Genomic DNA, 16,532 nt, shown 5'->3' with positions numbered 1-16,532 from the left:
GGCCAATACCTTATGGATGCAGGAAATCTGAGCAGAGAACAAGACTCCCTCAATATTTAGAAACTGGATTGAGATTTCAATCCAAAGGATACAATTTGCCCATCACCTTAGTTGCTTGTACAGTAAATTGAGCAAGTCGAAAACACTAAAAGAACTTTTTTCTCTTGATGCCTAATGCCCGTCACAATTTTTTTTAGCTCTCTCAATTGGCATCCTGGTTCCCATCTCACTCCTACTGTAGTGCACACTTACTGAAATGAAAGCTACCTACATAACCACCACCAGCATCCAGAAAGGAGAGAATTCAACACCATCTCTTTTTGTCTCCATCAGTTTCTGCTTTTTAGTCATTAACAAATGGCTCTGGTTCCCTTTGCAGTGAAGACCCACAGAGACAGAAGTCCCTGCTCTGAGTCAGTTCAGCTCTGATTTTGAAAGCTGACTGGGTGCTTAGCAGTAAGGGTTGAAAGGAAAAAGAGGGAATACAGGGAAGGAGGCAGAGATGGAGGCAGATTTGCAGGTCTGGCCTGAGAGTTGTGCTTGATAAGCAGAGAGCTAATTATCTCTGCAACTCCGCCTTCCCAGCAGTCAAATACTTGATGGGCAGGTTAATAAGTGAGGAGGTGAGGACAAGATTAATTATCAAGTCTCAGAGGAAGTGAATGAAATGCCTTCTTGTTCATTGCTATTTATTCAAAAAGAGCTGCTGAACATGAAAGAATATTATCATTTTTGCACATAATTAGAGGAAGTAACAGACTGGTATTTTTTAAGCAGCTTTATTGTGATATACTTTATGTTCCATAAAGTTCACTTGTTTAAAGTACAGCCAGCCCTTTGTATTCGCAAGTTTTACATCCATGAATTCAACCAATCAGGGATAAAACATACTCTGGAAAGAAAATGATAATACAATAAAAAATAATACAAAATGTAAAACAGTATAGTGTAACAAATATTCACGTGCTGTTTACATACTATTTGCATTGTATTCGGTATTATAAGTAACCTAGAGATGATTTAAAGTATATGGGAGGATGTGAATAGGTTCTGTGCAAATACTACAACGTCTTATATCAAAGACTTGTGCGTCTGTGGATCTGGTATTCTGGTATTCATTAGATCCACAGATGCGCAAGTCCTTGATAGAAGATGCTGTAGTATTTGCACATAACCAATTTGTACATGGAACCAATTCCCAGTGAATACTGAGGGACAACTGTATACGATTCAATGGATTTTAGTATACAGATGCTCCTCAACTTACAGTGGGGTTAGAGCCCAAAAACTCATTGCAAGTTGAAAGTTAAAACTATTGTTTAAGTCAAAAGGATGTTTTCAACTTATGATAATTTCAACTTATAGTTTATCTGGACCTAACCCCATCAAGGAGCAGGTTGAATGCCGATCTCTTTTGCACCCTCATAAAGTCAAGAAATCATGGAACTATAGTAAGTTGGAGACCATCTGTATTTACAATTGTGCAACCATCACCATAATCTAATTTTAGAACATTTCATCACCCCAAGAACTACATGATAGCAGTCACTCTCCACTCCTTTTTCTCCCCGGCCCCCAGCCCCTGGCAACCACTCATCCACCTTCCGTTTCCATAGATTAGCTTTCTAGACATTTCACATAAATGGAATCATGCTATCCGGGGTCTTCTGTGCCTGGCTTCTTTCACTTACGATATTGTTCTCTGAAGTTTATTTGTATTGTAGCATGTATCAGTGCTTCTTTTTTTTCCATAGCTGAGTAAAATTCCACTGTAGGGTTATACCACATTTGTATATCCATTCATCAGTTGATGGACAACACACTAGTATTTTAATGAAAGAGCAAAGTGCCATGATCTCTTTAATCTGCATTGTACACCTTTTTAGCTGTACATAAGTTACCACAACAGTTTCTGATCTGAATATCTTAGATTAAAGGGTATTTAGTATTGATAACAAAAATGACTTCTATTTAAGTTTGTGGAGAGTGGGGGTATGCAGGATGATGTAATGGTGATAGCACAATAATGTCATGATATTTACATCTATGTTTTTCAACTATCTTAATAGAGTGGATCTGTATTTAAGACTCCATTCCTTCCTTCTAATAAAATAACATTAGAATGACTGGAGTTTTCTTAATGGCATGCACATGGAACACTGCACTTGCAGTTGTGTGTTCAGCTGACAAGTTCACAGCTGAGTGTGAAGCCAAGTTATAGCAGGACTGCAAGGGGTCTACTGGCTGTGTGATCCTGTCTGTTTGCATCAGATTTGCCCCTCCCAGCTTCTGGCTTAAGTATGAATGAGAAGCCATGGAAAAGAGGAGGGATTGGGAGCAAGGAGTTCTGCAGGTCTTAGAATCCTCCCTGGGATACATATTCAGGCAGTTCTTACTCCAGGTGGCAAAACCCTGCACAGCCATTCTTCTTACATGAGGAGTAGAGGCCAGCTGCAGGCTCTACAATCCTGGCATGGCCATCTCCTACCTTTGGGACATTAAGCCAGTATTTAGTCCATCTCTTTCTCATCGGCAAGTGAAGATAATAATGGTTCTTATTTCCTAGAAATGCTTTGAGGATTCCCATAATTCCTGGCACATACCAGATGTGCAATCAATGTTAGCTGTTAATAATCATTAGCATGTATTCATGACTTGCTATTTCCTAGATACTGTGCACATTCACAATGATCCAAAAAGGTACCTAAAGGTAGCGATAGGTATTTCCACTTTACAGGTGAAGAAACAAGACTCAAGGAGCTTACATGCCTTGCTCAAGGTCACAAGGCTAGATAGTGGCACAAGTCATATTTATATCCTTTTTGGTCTGATTCAGAATCCTATACACATCCAGTGAACCATGCTGCCTCTATGTAATGAATCAGGTGGACCAATGTTCACACACAGTAACACAAAGAAAAAAATCCTCCAATTTTTTTACATTAGAATAAATGATTGATGCAATTGGGCTACTTTGGAAAATAATGTCACCAAAACCGATGAGGGGGAAACAAGTGAGAACCCGGGATGAAGCAATTGGAGCAAATTTGGGCCTTAAAGAATCTCAGACTAAAGCACATTATTTGCTCCAATGCTATAATCTTCCCAGCTCTGGCGAGCCAGATCCCCTGGCTTATGGAGACCAAAAGAAACGACACATGGCCCTCTCAGGCTAAAAAACAGTATATGGGCTCATTTCCATCAGCTAGAGAATGAGGCTATTGTGCCCATGCTGATATTTCAGTTCTCAACTTAATAGCTTAAGATGTTCCCATTATCAACATCACTTACCTACCCACAGCACTTTTAAATTAGCCTTGGGAAAAATGAGTAAACGGAAGCACAGTTTTTCATTCTGCCAAGTGCAGCTACTCCTGAAGAAGGCAGCTTTGGATAGCGAAACAAACAACTAGATTGAAAAGCAGAAGTGTCAGCCTTGACACATGCTACTAATTTGCTGCTTTGTGAGGGTCATTTGCTGTGTTGCCCAAGAGCGAGGGAGAAGACAGTTCAAAGATCAAGGAAAAATGGCATTTAGATGTTCTCCAACTAGGCTGACGTAATTGGAAAACTAAAATCCATCTCCTGCTAACTTTCCCCTCTCAACAGTCTTCCTGATTATGAAGTGTAAAATAGGAACAATTTTGGCTATTGATGCTACTGATCTTTAATAATCCTAAGCCCTGGATACTAAGACCAGGAAATATGTATTCTCTTATACTTTTAGGTGTTCTCAGTTGAAATTAACATGAACATAGCAATTTTCCACTTTAATTAAAAGAGCGTGTTCTTTTTCCACTCATGGTATTAGTGGCTTCAAATGCTTAAAGAACCTTTACAGAACACCCCTTATGGGGATTAAGAGATCAGGACAAAGGTAACATTTTAAGAATGTTCTTAATGTTGCAATCAATTGGGGATTATTTTTAAAACCATTTCCTTCAGAAGTCTAAACAGTGTCTTTTCATCACTTGGAGGTATTTTTTAATCACTATTTCCCAGTCCACTTTAAATTATTAGTGTAGCCTTAGCTTGTAAATGCCCCTCACCATCAGGGAAAGATGGATTTACACTCGTGGCCTCTGAACTAAACTAAGCAGAAAGTCATTTTGTTCAGGTCCACTGCTGGTGGCCACTTCATCCCCATGTCCAACCCGTCATTGTCCCAATTATTTCCTAGAAATGCTTTGAGGATTCCCATAATTCCTGGCACATACCAGATGTGCAATCAATATTAGCTGTTAATAATCTTTAGCATGTATTCATTACTTGCTATTTCCTAGATACTGTGTGCATTCACAATGATCCAAAAAGGTACCTAAAGGTAGCGATAGGTATTTCCACTTCACAGGTGAAGAAGTAAGACTCAAGGAACTTAACATGCCTTACTCAAGGTCGCAAGGCTAGATTTCTACAGACTCACATTCATGCCACAGTTACTCACTGGACTGGAACAACCGCCTGCGTTTAAGTGATCCTGATTTGGTCCTCTCATGCTTGTAAAATCCAGCTCTAAACTTTACTATTGTCTGCTGGTCAATCAAGGAGACTTGGACTTTGCTTCTTTTTAAATTATCAGTAGTGCTATTTATTTACCTCCAAAAGGATTCTAAGTAACCCGCTCTAGATATGGATCTGGTAATAACCAGTACTGTGGCCTTGGCAGGTTATAACAATAATAAAAATTCTAACTTTTCAGACTGTTTCACTGTTACAAAGCACTTCCATACAGCTTCTCTTGTCAAAGTTATTATCCTCAGACAACACCAATTGACTGATACACTTCTAATAAAGCTAGTAGATGAAAAACATTTTGGAAAATAAGGGCACTGGACAAATTCAAAGGTAACCTTGTTTATCTATTGACTGGTAGGCCTAGAATTTCAATGTGTTGGTCCAACTCTGATTTCAATTCTGGCTCCCGGAGAAGTCCCTATCATGGTTATTTGTCAAGAATGAGAGGTCAGAAATGCCAAAAACAGGGGTTAGGGTGAGTATTCTGTCAAAAATTTATACAAGAAACTTCTTGTATAAAATAAATTAATTAAGGAATTTGGCCTGGATGTCAGTGCCTGCAAAAGGGACTTCAATATTCCCCAGTAGATTACCCTAAGAATATCTAAACTCTGAACTAGGGGTTATAGACTACAGATAAAATTGTAAGCCTCCTGCCTCCTACAGTCATAGCATTTCAAAGTTGAAAGTCCCTTTCCCGGTCTTGTAGCCCAGATCCAAGTTGCTAACCCCTCTAGGATTTTACGTTGTCTCGGCATAAGCATGCACCATGAAGAGGAGCTCACTTCCTACCAGAGTGGCCCATTTCGTCCTTGGCCATAGTAATCTATTAACTGGTGGGCTTTAAAATTAAAAAGTTATTTGCCTTGTAACATGACCCATTTGTTTTAGCTCTGCCCAGTCATGGGCAATCGGAATGTCCAGTGAGGAACTCTTCTACCATTTTACTGAACCCAAATCTGCCTTAATGTAATTTCCACCAGTTGGAAGGTCTCTGTTCTTATGCCTTTGGATACATTTTTTTTGATGATTGTAGCAGCCCTGAATGATTTCAGAGACAAGGCACAAAGCTCCTGAGAGCTAGTACATTGTCCTTCCCAGTCTTAACTTCTCCTTGTCTTCTATATCATCTATATCTCTCCCTTTTCCTCTGACATCTGCACCCAGCTCTCTTATAATTCTTTTAGAAATTAAACACAAAATCCTACATGGAAGGCAGAGAAATTCAGTGAAAAGAGCAGAGGAACTTGGTCCAATCCCTGACAAGTTTCCATCTCTAAAGCCTCATAAATACTATAATTTCCCTGATGGGGGTGGGAGGGTAGAATGACAGACTATAAGTGAGTATTTATTATAACCATTAATGTACTATAAAGCTACTGAATACTTTAACAGTAAATTCTAAAAGACCTCAAGCGTCTTAGCTCCTTGTTTTACATCAGCACACATTAAACAGAGAAGCAGCCTGACTTTTCCAAGGACCACAAGACCAGTTAGAATTAGAAACAGAACCTAGATTTTCTGATTCAAAATCCCTTGCTCCCTCCACTGTCTCTGTTAAACAATGAAATCAATAACATTATCCAGACAAAGGCCCTAGAATAGCACCCAACATGTATTAGGTGCCCAATTATTACAGGCTGAATAAATATGTGAGTGAACAAATCAATATATGAATGACTAGGACTCATTTTCATTGATGACATTATACAAGTTCCCTCCAAATGTCACTTATGTTTTTAGTCATTCTTTAATTAGCTCCCTATTAATAAGCTTGGTTCTCAAAGTGTACTTATGAAGATTAAATGAAATAAGGCATTAAAGTGCTTAGAAACAATATCTGGCAGCCAATAAATGTTAACTAATTGCTGTCTTTCTGGTTTTTAGCCATTTTTAAAAGTAAGATTATGCTGATGCTGTCGGGACTCTCTAATCTGAAAATCACTTTACAATCCACTAATGAAAGGAATTCTGGAATTGCAAAAGGATTACTACTATTTGTCAATTCCTATCCTTCACCTGTAACTAGGCCACCCACACCCACCCCTTGTAGTTGGCACCCATTAAGACACAAACAAAATATTGAATTCTTTCGCTTCCTCATCTGGGCTTGTGTTTACTCCACCCATGACCTTTGGGCACTGTCTCCCATTCCCAGTCAGCACTTGCCTATTGGACCTGACAGTTGACTTGACTTTACCCCATTTATCTTGCTCCCTCTGTCTCCATCTCAATCTCGATCAAGATTTTGTAATTCCCCTTTGGTTCCTCCACTCTCAGCCACCCTGGTACCTCTGTTCCTAAACAAGGCCCATGCCTTTGACTCAAGTGGATATGCTTGCTTCTGCTCAAGTTCAGTCTGCCCAAAAAGAGTGATTCCCAAGTGCTTTATTGACTAAACTTCCTTTTCATTCAAGAGTTCCACATGCATGTCTATAAATTGCCATATGTAATCCCTATCAATTGCCAGAAATCCTGACGATTTCTTTCTGAATCTGAGTTTATCTGACAATTTGTCAGGACTAAAGACTAACGTTGAGCTAATGTCAATTTATCTGACAATTTGTCAGGACAAAAGACTAACCTTGGGCTAATGTCAGTAAACAAGAAAGAGCTCAGGAACAGAAAACCAAACACCACATGTTCTCACTTATAAGAGGGAGCTGAATGATGAGAACACATGGACACATGGGGCAGCAGGTGGGGGGAACAACACACACTGTGGCCTATCAGGGTGTGGGGAGGGAGAGTATCGGGAAGAATAGCTAATGGATGTTGGGCTTAATGCCTGGATGATGGGTTGATCTGTGCAGCAAACCACTATGGCACATGTTTACCTGTGTAACAAACCTGCACATCCTAAGCATTTTCCCCAGGACTTAAAAGTTGAAGAAAAAAAAAACAAGAAAGAACTTCAGTAAATTCATCAATTAGGATTATACCTGTGGTTTTGGTGTGGACAAGAAATATTTATTATCTTTTTAATCCTCATGTCTTGTGACGAAGTACCATTTCTTTGCTAAATTCATCAATTAGGATTATACCTGTGATTCTAGTGTGGACAAGAAATATTTATTGTCTTTTTAATCTCCTCATGTCTTGTGATGAATTACCATGTATTATTTTCTCATTTGTTAATTGTTATTTTATAATTAACAAATTGTTAATTTGTTATTTTCTCATTTGTTAATTGTGTATCAACCCCCACTTTATTCCACCCAGAATGTAAGTTTCTTCAGAGCATGGACTTGACCTGTTTACATCCACAGCTCTATCATCAGCACCTAAAATACTACTTGGCAAATAGCAGGCAACCAATTGGTATTTGTTGAATACTCAGTGAATGAAAGCATAAATGAATGGCTGGGAAACAGAATGGAATTGTGGTTGGAGCACAGCCTTTGGCATCAAAGAGATCTCAGTTCGAGTTTTGGATATGCAACTTCTTAGCTATGAGTCTTCTCTGAATTTCGGTTTCTTCATCAATAAAATAGGGGTAATAATAGTGCCTACCTCAGAGATTTTGGGGAGCATTAAATAAGATAATGCCTGTAAGGTCCTTAGCATGATAGCTGGCATATTTTAAGAACTTAGTAAATGTTGTCTATTATTTTCAGTGAAAGTCCTCAAATGTTGAAGCTTATCAGAGGTAATTGAATTATTTAATATGACTGGTAGTGATGATTGTACTAAAGACAAATTAGTGTAATTAGTTTGTCAGCAAGATTGGATTTAAAGAGGTTGAACAAAAAAATGTATTAGTCACACCCACCATATTTAAAGCACTATACTAGACTTTCAGGAGTGAGTGGGATGCAAGGATATGACACAGCCCCTTCCCTCTAGGAACATAGAACTGAGATTTACTATGTGTGCATTGTACTATGCTGAAGATACAGAAATGCGAGGCAGTGTTACCTCCCACATCATCCAATTTACTCTCCATGCTCTGCAGAAAATTCTTCTAAAACACTCAGCTTTGCTTTGAACCCCTATAAAGACAAGAAACTCACTGACGTATGAAACAGATGATTCTCTTTGGGAACAGTGATCACCACTAGAATGATCTTAAAATTAGCCCAAATCTACCACCCCATGATTTTTACACATTGCTCAAACTTCTGCCTTCTGGGCACCTCTAGAATAAATTCATTTTGCACTCTTCTATCAGAGTTCAGCAAAGTAATGCCTGCAGGCCAGATCCAGCCCATTTATTTATATAAATAAAGTTTTATTGGAACACAGCCAAGCTTATTCATGTACATGTTGTCTGCGGCTGCTTTTGTACTACAGTAACAGAGTACTCGGAACATTTAGCCTACAAAGCTGAAAATATTTACTATTTGGCTCTTGAAGAAAAACTCTTGCAACTTCTGCTCTATGTGACAGAACTTGAAGATAAGTAACATGCTTTTTCCTAAAGTGAGGAGGAGCAGGGAAATAAGCATAGTACTCCAAGTGAGAGCTAATGTAGAATTCACAGAACTAAGTAGTACTATCACCTCCCCTGTTCTGGATGCAATACTTCAAATGATGTGACGAGAGGTCAGGTTGGTCTTTGACTGACACACAATACTCAAGTATATAAAAGATGAAATCTGTCAGTTATTTCTCCTAGGAGCTTCTATTAAATTATGTCTCCCCACCCCATAATGGTATATCCTCATACTAGGAAGTATATACAAAATTTTACATCTCTCTTGCTTGTCCAGAGCAATCAGGCACAATTTAGCACATATTCAAGGGCCATCTTAAGAGTCAGACAGAAAAAGGATGGCATGCACAGCTAGGATTTTGAAGAGAATATAAAGAGACTCTTTACATGCCCAGGGTTAGGGTTAGAAGAACAAGGGAATTTGTCACCCCCCATCTGCATGAAGAAGAATGGAGAGGGAATAATTTTGCCAGGGCCCAGTGATAGCTGGAGTCATGACTACTTAACTGGACTTGTGGTAAAAGAAACACAACCACGGCTAGCACCACTCTCTGAGGCAGGCAGAGCGGAAGGGAAATCAATACCCTGACATGCCCATCTCCGTGCTCTACCCACTGTGGGTAGAACTCTACTTGAAGCTAGAGGGCACAGGAGTCAGACTCACCGGGCACAGAGCAGGTAAAGAATAGATGTGGGAGCCAGGGCAGAGGATGACAAGGGCTAAGTGGTGAGCCAAGCATTTCATAAATGCTGAATGAATAATAGATGAATGGACCAAGTGGGCCCAGGGCCTGTCACTCAATCAGTGTTTGTTGAACTGCAGAAGCCATCCCTTTATGCCCGCCTGCCCTGAAGCCCTCACTGCTGCCGCTTGCTGTTCCAGACGCCCCACCGCCAGCACAGCCCTTGTCCTGGTTCCCCACTCCCTCGCTGACCCCTCAGGGTTTCTGTCAAGAGTGTAAAAACAGTCTGGATCTTATTTGGGAGATGACAGAACGGAATAGGATTTGCTCTGAACAGAGCAGAACAACTCTAATCAAAGACAGAACTTTAAGTTCTAAAATAATTCTTAGAATCTAATTTTTTTTTTAACAGAAAATTTGGTGTCACTGCATCCTATGGAGAAAAATGAGTGGCTTCTAAGAAGCATGCCCCAGACATCTGTGTCACAGGCTCTGGATCCAACAGGCCCCTTATTATCAAATGCCTCGTGGCTGGCTGTCTTATGCCCAGATGGCCCTTGCCACATGGTAGCCTTTGATTGTAAAGACTTCCAGGCTCTTGATGAATCATGCCAACAGCAGCAATGTTGAGAAAATGGGGGGTGTGTGTGTGTGTGCGTGTGTGTGTGTGTGAGTGAGAGAGAGAGAGAGAGGTTGTCAATGGCATGAGGCTGCTAGTGACCAACCACAGCATCCTGCCAGTCACCTCCTCCTCTGTCCATTGAGTCAGCATGGAGAATATTCAGCACTGGCTTCCTCAAGGAATAATCCTGAAGATTCTGGATTTTGAAGACTTAGAAAAAGCATTGTTTGGTCTGTTACTCTGGTTAGATTATTTGCCTTTGCTTGGAATGGGCAAGACAAAATTGGGCATTAAATTAAGAATTACTGTTCATATATACCGAAGCCCATTTTGAAAAGTAGCTGTAGGCTGGGCGTGGTGGCTCACACCTGTAATCCCAGCACTTTGGGAGGCCGAGGCAGGCAGATCACTTGAGGCCAGGAGTTTGAGACCAGCCCCGCCAACATGGCAAAACCCCATCTCTACCAAAAATACAAAAAATTGGCCAGGTGTAATGACGTGTGCCTGTAGTCCCAGCTACTTTGGGCAGGGGGTGGGTGAAGTGGGAGAATCACCTGAGCCCTGGGAGGTTGAGGTTGCAGTAAGCTGTGATTGTGCCACAGCACTCCAGCCTGGAGACAGAGTAACAGCCTGTCAACAACAACAACAACAACAAAAACATAGACCTATGCAGGTCTATTTTGCAATCAAGTCCGGAAATCATTTTTTTTCTAAGATCCATACATCTAACAGCTGTCCCTTCATGCCTCCCAGACCCAGACCAGTCAGTCCCCAGAGTCTGAAAGTTCTTATACAAAACCCAGAATTCCAATTCATCTATAACTATGTCACAATTTGTTACTAAATTTCATTAAGGTCTCCAGGACCAAATTTTATGAAATCTAATCCCAACTAGGATAACTGGCAAAATTTGAGTAACCCCATAGATTAGGTAATAATACTGTATGGATGTGAATTTTCTGATGTTAATTATTGTACTACCTTTAGGTAGGAGAATTGTCCTTGTTCTTAGGAAAACACACTGAAATATTTAGGGGTAAACATGCATCATGACTGTGACTAAGTCACAAATAATTAGGAAGTAACTTTTATGTACAGAGAAGAAAGATAATAAATCAGATGTGGTAAAATACTAACAACTGACGATGTGGGTGAAGAGTATATGATTTTTTAAAAAATATTTTATAACTATTCTATAAGATTAAAATTACTTCAAAATAAGGCTGCCAAAAAACTAATTTTAGAACATTAGAGCAGTCTCATGCCTATCACTGAGGAGCCAGTGTTCAGCCATGCTGCATACTGCAGAGTGAGCCAGAAATGGAATCTCCTGTCCTCTCATCTTTCAGCTAAAATGAACCATTTCCTCTTTCAGCTGAAGAACTCTCCTATTCATGGAGGCGAACACTGAGGATGCTTCCCACATGAATCCTGAAGGTAAGGGGGACTTGTTCACATGCCCCTCGGTCACACCACCCATCTGCCCCACTGTCCGTTTCATCCAGGGCAGGGGCTCAACTATCTTGGTTCACGGAATATCATCTCAAACCAGTCAATGTCTACACTGGCACATTCTGCTGTCTTCAAAGGCTGTTTCAATCTCCCCAGCCTGTCCAGCTCAGAAAACCTGATGTTCATCCTTTGCCCCGTTTTTCCTCAAAGAAAATACCAAAGCTTTTCATAGCTGATATCTCCTAGTGGTGCAATCATGAGAGAGTTTTATTTTGTCCTTGTAGTGTTCTGTAATTGAGAGATTATCGACAATGACTGTGTTACTTTTAGAATCAGAGAGAGAAATATTATGCTTGCTTTTATTTTCCTAAGCAACTCTACATAAATTCTTGCCACAGCTTTCTGGGCCCTGTAATGTCACTGCTGTGTCTCCTTCCTCCCAGCCCTCATGGCAGGACTCATATTGACAGGCTCTGGGTCTTCCCTCATCTATCAGTGGCAAGGAAACCCTAGGCTGCCAGGACTGCCTAGCAAATAGATCATGAAGTATTATGACTCCATTTTACAGATGGAGAAACCAAGCCCCCCGACTTGCCTCTATCTATACTACAGTCAAATGGGATCTGGACCCCCTGAGATGAGCTTGACATGTACAACTTTGAGGCTGTACTCTCTCATTCAGAGGAAGTTAAGGAGCCAGGAAGATAGGAAAACGATGAAGTTATTGGTTGAAGAAAATTCTAGGCAAAATTTTCCTGGGACTTCTTGGGGTCATCTAAGGGAACTTACTAGTCTTCCCACATTGAAACATGATAGCCCCTTGAGAGCCATCATGCCGCTTTGGTGTCAAGAACTGAGCCTGAACTTGCCCTCTAGACCAGGGTTTCTCAAACAACACTGTGGACGTTCTGGGTCAGATTGTTCTGGGTTGTGGGGCTCCTCTGTGCATCATATGATGCTCAGCAGCCTTCCTGGTGTCTCCCACTAAATACCAGAAGGACGCCACCCACCCCCGCTCTAACAACCAGTGATGTCTCCAGACAGTTCCAAGGAGGACAAAACTCCCCCCGACAGAAGTAATAATAAAATAATGTTTCCAGGCTTTGCCAAATGTCCTCTGGGTGGGGACAAAATTGTCCCTACCAAGAACCACTGCTCTAAGTTGTCTCAGCCCAGCGGGAGCTTTTGTTTTTCATGGAAATCAACTGAAATTTACAGTGTTCAGAATAAAACTAGCAAATACTTGCAGAAGAAATGTCATCAGTCATCAAAATGCTCTGGGTACAAGAGCACCCCATAGCATAATAGCCCTGCCCAGGAGCCTCTGGTAACATTGGAAGGGGTGAATCAAGCCATTCAGACTTCTCTGACTTGCTTTCTCCAGTCTTGGCTTCTACCCCCTGATGTCAAATACCTCATGCTATTTACTAGAAGGAAAGGCAAACGAAAGAGAACAGGGCAATGCTGAAGACTGAGTGGACCCTTCCTTTAAGAGTTTGAAGAGGTCAGAAAGCACCCAATAGTCTGAGCTGTGTTGCAAAGCTCCGGGAAAATTTGGCGCTACTTTGTATTTGTGTGTGTATTCATTATTCTTAGACATGTATTCATAGACAACATTATTGCACAAAAGATTTGAGACATAGTCTCTGCTTCACTTTATATAATTTCAACTTTTTACAGCAAAAGGCTCACCATTCTAAAGAGTGACTTAACCAGAAATTTTTTTTTTAAATTAACCAAATAGTATGGAGTAGATAAAGTGGTGGTAGCAGATTTACCTGTGGTACCAATTGGCAAACCAAGGCCCTAAAAGGAAATTCCAAAGCCCTAGGGTTTGTACACATACTTCCTACTTATCTTTGAGTGCACCTCGAGGACCTTTTATTCCTCTGATTGATCTGCCCCTGACCCCTGCACCCAGCCTCCATTATCCTCCACCCTTTCCCAACCTGGTGTTTGGATTACAAAGATGCTTCTGATTCCAGTGGATATCTGTGAAATCACAGGCAGGAACTTGAAAGCAGTTACATGGTCAAGAGAAACAGAAACACAGCTCAGTTTCAGGGTAAAAAGAACATCCAGAAAGCAATATTCATAGAAGAATTCGGAGGGGGGGAAGCTCCTTGAAAGAGGGGATTAAAAATTAAGAGTAAAATTGCAATTCCTGTCCAAGACCCGACCCAAAGTGTCACAGTTCATTTTGCAGCCTTTAATATGATGTCTGGTCTCTTTAACTTAATTGTTAACTTTCCAGTCCTGTCCCAATGGTAATCATCACTCCCTAACAATCACTCCATCGTGCCCCATACCCACCCAGGGTGGAACAAACTGTCTCTCTGCCTGGCATGCCAGATTCTTTTGCAAGAGCCCTGGCATCCTTCAGGCTCTGCCCATTCCAACCCTCCCACCTCCAGCCCTTTCCCAGGCTCCCATCCACACAATTCTGCCCTTAACTCTGTCCAGACTGCAAGAGGTCAGGAGGAGCTTAGAAGCAGCCCAGGGTGCTAGGGAGGATGTGTCCACCCATAGGGTGTGCTTTGAAGTTCTTTTAAAGCTCTATACTCATAATCTTTTCCCCCACCACTTACCTGTTAGAGTTTCTCAAATTCCTATCATTGGAACCTCTGCTTTGACTAAATTGTAGCATTACTCAAAACCTACACATGTACCTAAGAGAGAAAGGCCTTAATTTATGGATAGCAATTTGTTTATGAGATTGTCTTGCTGGTGCTTCTCTAAGAAGAGAGCCTTGGGATTGGGACACAGGACAAATTAATTTTGATTGCAATGGAGAGACTGAAACGATTGGGATATTGAGCTGTAGACCTGTACTGTCTGATACACAAGCCACTAGCTACTTGTAGCAATTTAAATATGAATTAATTGAAATTAAATAATATTAAAAATTCCATGCTTCAGTCACATTGAGTACATTCCAAATGTTTGCCAGCCTCATTTGGCTTGTGGCTACCACTGGACAAAGGAAATCCACTGGACGTTTCCATCATGATAGAAAGTTCTGCTGAACAGCGTGTCTCAAGGCTGAGGCTGGTACTTCCAGCAGAGAGTTCTGGAAAAGAGATGCAGCCCAACATCACCAGCTCTGTGGGCAGGGATAGAGAAGAGTAGAAGGAACCGAATTCCAAAAGGGAAGGGAGCCAAAGCTCAGGCCCAGCCGTGAGCAAACATGCATCTGCGCCACCCAAACTCTTTATGTTAACAAATGGAAAGAAAGGAGCTACTGGGGTCGGCTTCGTAGCCCATTCCTCCATTGGATGGCCTCCGAGTTCTGTGGGCTTCTGATGAAGCAAAAGACTCCATCCTGAATCGTGAGGCAAGAGGGACTCAGAGTTTCACTCACATACAGGAGCCACTGGGCTCCTAGACAAAGGGAAATCTCCACCCTGGTGACACAAGGAGCCAGCCAGTCTCCCTGAGCCCACTTAGAGCAGTGAGCTTCCAAGTCAAAAGACGTTTCAAGGAAGAGAAGCATCTTCTCCATCTGAAATTAGGCCTCCACTCAGAAAAATCTGAGGAGCCTGGAGGGTTCCAAGGAGCAATTGTAACCCCAACTGATGATGGTGGAGCATTTATCAAGCCTTGCCAATGACAGTGGTTCACGCTTTGATAGCACTTTGCAGCCACGTGGCACGCTTGCACAACAATATCATTTATTTCATCCTTACAACAGTTGACTGAGGAAAGCAGGGCACATGTGACCCTCTCGACACTTTACATTAAAAAATACTCATGCTCAGAAAGAGGAAAAGACATGCCAAATTTAATGTGGCTGATGAATGACAGGACCAGCTCTAGAAACCAACCTCTTATTCTGTCTCTCTCAAGTGATGGGGTTACTTGGTACCTGTCCAAGTCCCTAAGTGTGTCGACTCCAAAGTGTATGCCTGCCTATGGATCATGCTGCACAGTCAGTTCATATCCAACTCCAAGCTGACAACCGAGCCCTTGAAAGACTTCTGCTAGGCCTCGCTGTCAAGAACATTCCTAAACCAATCACAGGCAAAAGGCAAGTGAGATCACCATGGTTAGCTTAGACTGATACCTCCTCATCTCCTGGGGCTAGATGCCTGATACCTAACAAAACTGGATTCTGTGGACAAAAATGAAGGGAGAAGTGGGTGTTGGAGAAGCAACCAGCAGTGTCTGCCAGACCCGGCTATATTCAGGGCTATGATAGACAAAGAAGAGGGGCTTTCTCCTCCTCTCCTGAAGCAGCCTCCCCAGGCAACCCCTCCTGGCCTCCTAAGTCAGGTCAAATCTGCCTGCTATTGGTTCTCATGGTACCTGCAGGGCTTCTTCTTAGCACCTGCATCATTTACACTGAAGTGTTTTATTAGCTCCTCTCTTCAGGAGACTGGAAGTACTAGGAGGGTTGTTTCAGCACAACATTGTATTCTTAGGACCCTACCCCTGCATCACAGATGCTCAGTTGATATTTGTTGAAGGGTTAACAGATGGGTGGGTGGGTAGATTGATGAATGGATGGATAGATGGACGGAAGGATGGATAAATAGATGGTTAGAATAAATCAGTAAATGCATTAGATAGATAGATAAGATAGATAGCTAAGATGAATCATCATTAAGTAAGTGTCAGATAGATAGAAAAATTAGGTAAAGTAGGATTAATGATGAAACAGATAGACAGATACGTGCGGTAGATAGATAAAATAGATAGATAGATAGATGAATCATCATTAGAGTAGGTGATAGATAGATACGTCATTAAATAGAATTATGGAATGAAATTAAGATAGACAAATACAGAGTAAAATTAAGATAGATAAGATAGATAGATAGATAAG

At 41.2% G+C, this 16,532-nt stretch overlaps 1 protein-coding gene and 1 long non-coding RNA gene across 3 annotated transcripts in view; one reads left to right on the top strand and one right to left on the bottom strand.

The window, feature by feature from the left end:
- The window catches only part of PRLR (prolactin receptor), a 142,444-nt gene that overhangs the window by 94,943 nt on the left and 30,969 nt on the right, over positions 1-16,532 (top strand). For both annotated transcript variants that reach the window (XM_031666102.1, XM_031666103.1), the window contains exon 2: positions 11,631-11,692. The gene's annotated coding sequence lies outside the window, so the exon portion shown is untranslated. The remainder of the gene's footprint in view (positions 1-11,630; positions 11,693-16,532) is intronic.
- LOC110743442 overlaps positions 1-16,532 on the bottom strand; it is a 122,389-nt gene that overhangs the window by 92,713 nt on the left and 13,144 nt on the right. The window lies entirely within an intron of this gene.

The sequence above is a fragment of the Papio anubis genome, chromosome 5 (assembly GCF_008728515.1).
Source record: "Papio anubis isolate 15944 chromosome 5, Panubis1.0, whole genome shotgun sequence".
NCBI classification, from domain to species: domain Eukaryota; kingdom Metazoa; phylum Chordata; class Mammalia; order Primates; family Cercopithecidae; genus Papio; species Papio anubis.
The sequence above is the reverse complement of the archived record's forward strand: the minus strand, read 5'-3'. Positions and strand labels throughout refer to the sequence as shown.